This window comes from Saccopteryx bilineata, chromosome 11, assembly GCF_036850765.1.
Source record: "Saccopteryx bilineata isolate mSacBil1 chromosome 11, mSacBil1_pri_phased_curated, whole genome shotgun sequence".
Lineage (NCBI taxonomy): Eukaryota > Metazoa > Chordata > Mammalia > Chiroptera > Emballonuridae > Saccopteryx > Saccopteryx bilineata.
The window spans coordinates 68,930,342-68,935,985 of NC_089500.1; positions in this window are offsets into that span (position 1 = coordinate 68,930,342).

The window sequence follows — 5,644 nt, forward strand, 5'->3', positions numbered from 1 at the left end:
CGAAGCTACCTCCTGCCGGCGGGCTCCCTGCAGGTCCGGTCAGCCAGCCCAAGATGAATCACAGGTGGTTTGAAAAACATTTCAATTTTAAGCCAAGGCAGCCGGGACAGAGCTTCTCTCTCTTATCACAGGAAGATAATTGCCTGTCCTGGCTCTGATCTAACATAGTGAGGGGCCTCCTGCCACCGCCACCACATCCCACCCCTCCAGGATGTCTAATGATATGTGATCTAATGTTCATGTGATCCAGTGACCAAGGGCTTCTGGATGGCTGGGGGGAAGGGGGCACAGCTGGACCTTCCACAGAGGGCATTTTCCTTCTGGAAGCAGCCCTGTCCTGACCCTGGCTCTGGGCCTCCTGCGATGCCTGCTCATCAATGATTCAGGCTCCGCTCTCTGCAGAGCATTATAAAGCTCTCTCTCCTTCCTTCGCTCAGGAGCGCGAACAGCGGCCCGGTACTGGAATTGAATACCAGCGATGCTTTCAGGTTCAGGGGTAATAAGGCAGCTCTGTAAACGGCACACAAATCCCACATCTGACCCACAACAGTGGCCGGCTCGGCTGGGGCTCAGGAGAGATGGGGGGGGGAGGAGGGAGAGAAAGCAGCTTCCTTTGTTCTCAGCTGGTCTGATCACTTCCCAGGAGCTCCAGGGACCTCCCGGGGCGTCTGGTCCCAAGCCCCGGCCAGCGGCCAGCAGCCAGCGAGGACTAGGTTAGGTTCCACTGCCCACAGTTTGGGTGGGAAGCGAGGTGTGCTGGCGAGGCCTGGACAAATCATCCCACGGCCCCTCAGGAGGCGGGAGCCTGCTTCTCTGGATCCTGTGAATTCGCAGTTGGGTCTCTTCCAGGTGCCCCTCTCAATCGTAGCCATCCTTCCCGGCCCAGCCTGCACCCCCCTGAAAGCTTTCTCCAACGCACCAGCCCAGTTTTTGAAAGTCCCATTGTAGCACATTTCCCTGCCCTGTTATGATGGTGATGACATGGTGAAGACGGTCGTGATAATCGCTAACACTTGCTAAGCACACTCTTTGTGCCAAGCTCTCTCCTGAGTGCGCATTGTACGACCTCCGTGTGTCCTCGCGACAGCCTCACGGGAGGTGCTCATCTCTGGTTTCACATGCGTGTTAGTTCTCCGTGCACTGAGGTCTCGCAGGAGGGGCTGTTACACCATGACGACAGTCAGTGTTCGGGCTAGGCAGGATCCGATGAGTCCTCACAGCAGCCCTGTGAAGTATATAGTCAGTAGTCTACCCACTTTTTCAAATGTATTCAGAGAGGTTAAGTGACATGCTGAATGACCTCAAGTCATGCAGCTTAGAAGTGCCACAGGTGGACGTAGAGTATGGGTGTCCTCTGGCTTCTATAATCTAGTGGCTGAATGCACGATCCTATTGTCACTTGCCAGGTAGATAACTTTGGCGTTAATGTCTCTGCACTTCAGTTTACCTGAAAAGTTGAGGTACCTCCTTCTTCTAAAGTTGTGGTGAGGCCGGAATGAGATAAATGCAGGAAAGAAAGAAGCTCAGGACAGGGTCTCTGGCACACAGTCAACACTCAGTAAATCTTGGTTGTTATTATCGTGGCTCAATGAGATGCAATGCAATGCAACAAACATCTAATGAGCACCTATAATGTGACTTGGGACCAGACGCTGCGCTAGGTGCTGCCCTATTTTATCCCTCTCCTCACTCTCCATGGTGCAGTGGTTCTCAAAGTGTGCGCCAGGGCACACTGGTGTGCCCTAGAAGATTTCCAGGTGTGCCCTGTGGTATTCCAGAGAAATATGTGCCTGTTGGGGACCAAAAAACAACGTGGTTTTTGGAGTTTAGATTTTTTTTTTTTAAGTATTCATAGAGCATTTTATAAATAACTTTTTTTTTAATTTTATTTATTCATTTTTAGAGAAGAAAGAGAGAGACAGAGAGAGAGAGAAGGGGGGAGGAGCTGGAAGCATCAACTCTCATATGTGCCTTGACCAGGCAAGCCCAGGGTTTCGAACCGGTGACCTCAGCATTTCCAGGTCGACGCTTTATCCACTGCGCCACCACAGGTCAGGCCTGGAGTTTAGATTTTTGAGGAACAGAAGTATGGAGAATTGGCTGTAAGCTGACAGTCTGCCCAACCCCCACCTCACTTGCCTGATTAGGTTACAAAAGGCTGTTAAGCTATGGTGCTGGATTGTTTATACTACCCCCCATGTTCCCCAGAAAGACTGGAGGCAAGTTTCGTCTATCCTTTGTTTGGTGTAAAGTTAAGATTGTATGTACGGTGGGGGTTTTGGACTGATGATTAAACATAAGGAATTGTCTCTTGACTCCTTTTGGATTTTTATAAAAGAAGAATATGTGGCAATATCTAAAAAAGTTTTGAACATTTTACTACAATTTTCAACATCCTATTTATGTGAATTTCTACCATCAACACAATTAAGAGTAAAAAGAGATAAATTCTTCAATGTATTGACAAGGAAATGAGAATTTGCCTTTCAAATAGATGCCCAAACATTGAAGAAATTACTAGGACACATCAGGCTCATGTTTCTCATAAACACAAGAATGAAAAAACTTAGCACATTCGCGCCAGGACCTGCCGAATTTACTAAATCTTACTAAGAATGTATCTATATATATAAAAAGATAACTTTTTTGTTGTTTTATTTTTTAACCCCTCTTTTTTATGAATTCTAAAAGGCATAACCCAAAAAATGTAACACAAAAATGTTTTTTAATGTCAGAATAAATTTAATTTTATCGTATTTATTTTGTTTAATCACCATAAAAGCACGCTTGGACTTGATATTTTTTTCTTTAATATCTGATTTAATTATTATAGCATATTTCTCAGAAATTTGTATATAGTGCACCTACAATTATTTGTAGGATTTTAAATGCGCCCTGACTTCAAAGAGTTTGAGAACCCCTGCCATGGTGCCTTATCACTGATCAATAAATGCTTTGAGATTGATTTCTGCGAGACAGCTAGGGGCTGGGTCCCACAGAGCTCTTCTGCTTATCATTGTGGATGTCTGCCTCTCTCAGTCTTTATCTTCCCTATCCTCTCAGCTGAGTTTGGAAGAACCTATGCTGTGTGATGGTATGACAACCTGAGTCTGAGTGCTGGGTGACCTGGGGGGTCTGCTTCAGGTTCCACGCTGACATTGACCTGGTTGAGTTACTTCTACCTTCGGGTCCCAGGGGCTTGGCCTTGATGACCTCTCAGGCCCCTTGGATGCTTCAGTTCTCAGGGAAAGTGAGTGGTAAGGGAGTGGAAACTTTGCAAATCTCCCCCAACTCCTAGTACTTGGACCTCAACTGTAGAACTTGGCTGCTGTTTACATTCTTATTAGGTGAGGAGTAGAGTCAATGGGGTTAAGGACCCCTCAGCTGTATGGGTCAGCCCATCTCCACTCCTGACCACGGGTGTGCCCACTCTGGCCATGCTCAGCATGCCCCCTTTCCTGACGCAGCCCCAGCTCCCGGCACGGAAAGCTGATGGGAATGTGTGTGGTCCTGTGTGAAGCACAGCTGTGGGACAGTCCTGCTTCCGAGCTGGCCATTGGCACCTTCTGCTGCAACTTTTGGGAGGGAAGGGACTACCAGTTTGTTCAGGGCTAAACTTTGCTGAGGTTGACTAAATCTGATCAACTTGTTGGACTGTCTTCCAGTGTCCTCGGTGTGCTCAGTGTGTGTGTGTGTGTGTGTGTGTGTGTGTGTGTGTGTGTGTGTGAGAGATGGTGGAGGATGGTGGAGGGAGCAGTCGGACCATGTGCTTCGTCTGAGAAAATGAGGAACTGTGGCCCAGCCTGGCTTGGTCCAGGAAGCTGGGTGGAAGAGTCAGGCCAGAAAGGGCCGTTGCTGAGGCGACAGGGAAGGACGGGCTCTCCATCGCAGAGCGCCGAGGCTGTCCCCTCAGGTGTGCCGCCCCGGAGAGGTGGCGCCCAGGCTGAGCTCTCCTGGCACGGGGAGACCGTACAGGGGCCGTACTCACCGGGAGGCAGGGGTTGGAGTCACATGACAGGGAAAGGGACAGCTCACACTCTTCCTTGGAAACTCAGAATCAACTGTGACCTGGAAGAGACTGGTTTTCAGTTCTGTCTGAGAGACTTCTTACAGAGCCAAGATCTGCTGTTCCTCCTTGTATTAGCTGATCCTCAGCCCTTGGAGGAGAAGGAGGTGGATGACCCAGCCAAGAACGGGAGAGGGCTGAGGGAGGAGAAAAGCTATGGAGGATCCTCCTCCTGCTTCTCTCTAGGGCAGGTGCAGCCAGGCCAGCTGGACCGTCTTGTTTCCTCAGCCTGGATATGCTCTTTACTCTAAGACTATGCATCGTAAAGACTGCATTGAGAGAGAATGCTTTTAAGAGTAGCCTTGTAGCCCGACCTGTGGTGGTGCAGTGGATAGAGTATCAACCTGGAACACTGACGTCCTGGGTTCGAAACCCCGAGGTTGTCAGCTTGAATGCAGGCTCATTAGCTAGAGCATGGGGGTCACTGGCTTGGCTGGAGCCCCCCGGTCAAGGCACATATGAGAAGCAATCAACGAACAACTAAAGTGCTGGAACTACAAGTTGATGCTTCTCATCTCTCTCCCTTCCTGTCTCTATCTCTCTCACTAAAAATAAATAAATAAATAAATAAATAAATAAATAAATAAATAAAAAGAGTGGCCTCGGAGCTGCCAAAACCATGGTCACGAGTTGGCAGGGCCGAGTCCCAGGGTGGAAACCTGTGTGAAGGAGGGCTCTAATGAGGATCCGGGTGTGCACTCTCTGTTCCTGGGTGCACCTGTGGGCAGGCGGGGCCCGGGGCGGGAGGCTCCCTTTCCCTCTGCAGCGATCTGCAAGAGGAAGCGGGAGGGAAGACAGCGCAACCTGGGAAATTCGTGAACTGGCGAAGGACGCGGGGGCTGGAGATTCTGGAGCGGCCGACCTGGGGGTGCCCCCTGAATCAGCCGGACTAATGGAGTCAGGTCCAGGACTAGGCTCCAGCACCCCCTTCTCTTGGAGACCGTCCAGAAACTCACACCTCATGCCGCTCCTCCTTCTTGTACGATCCCCGGTCTTACTCTTACCGTATCGTATGGAAGTGACTTGTTGACACTCTGTCTCTCCATGGAGTCTGAGAGGTCCTTGCGGGGCTGTGTCTTCCTTGTCTCGCAGGGCTGTGCCTGGCAGGTATGAGGGGTGCGGGGCGTGCTGGTCAATCAAATGGAGGGCCCGCCCCTAACAGGCACAACAGCAATGGCGCTTCCTCCCCTTCTGAATATTGCTCCCATTGGCTTTTTACTCTGAGAATGAAGATTACTCCCTTCGAAGATGTACACCTTTCCAGCCGCTGTCGGTTTTTACCTGTCCCTCCAGTTTGTGCCCTCCCAGCCCCTAGTCTCACAGGTTGTGCTCAGGGAGCGGAGGCCTTTATGTTAGAGTGAGCATCGGAGTTCCAAGGTTGAGAGAGACAATTAGGGGGATTGTCCATGGTGTGACATTGCCCATGCTGCCATTCCCCTCTGTTAGTATGTGTCGCTGAGAGGTGACAGCAGAGCCCCATCCTTCAGCACCCCCTCCCCTGATGAGCCCCAGTTCAAATGGAGCACAACAGAGCCACTCAGTTCAATTATTTCTGCTTCCTGGCAAGGAAGGAAGGCG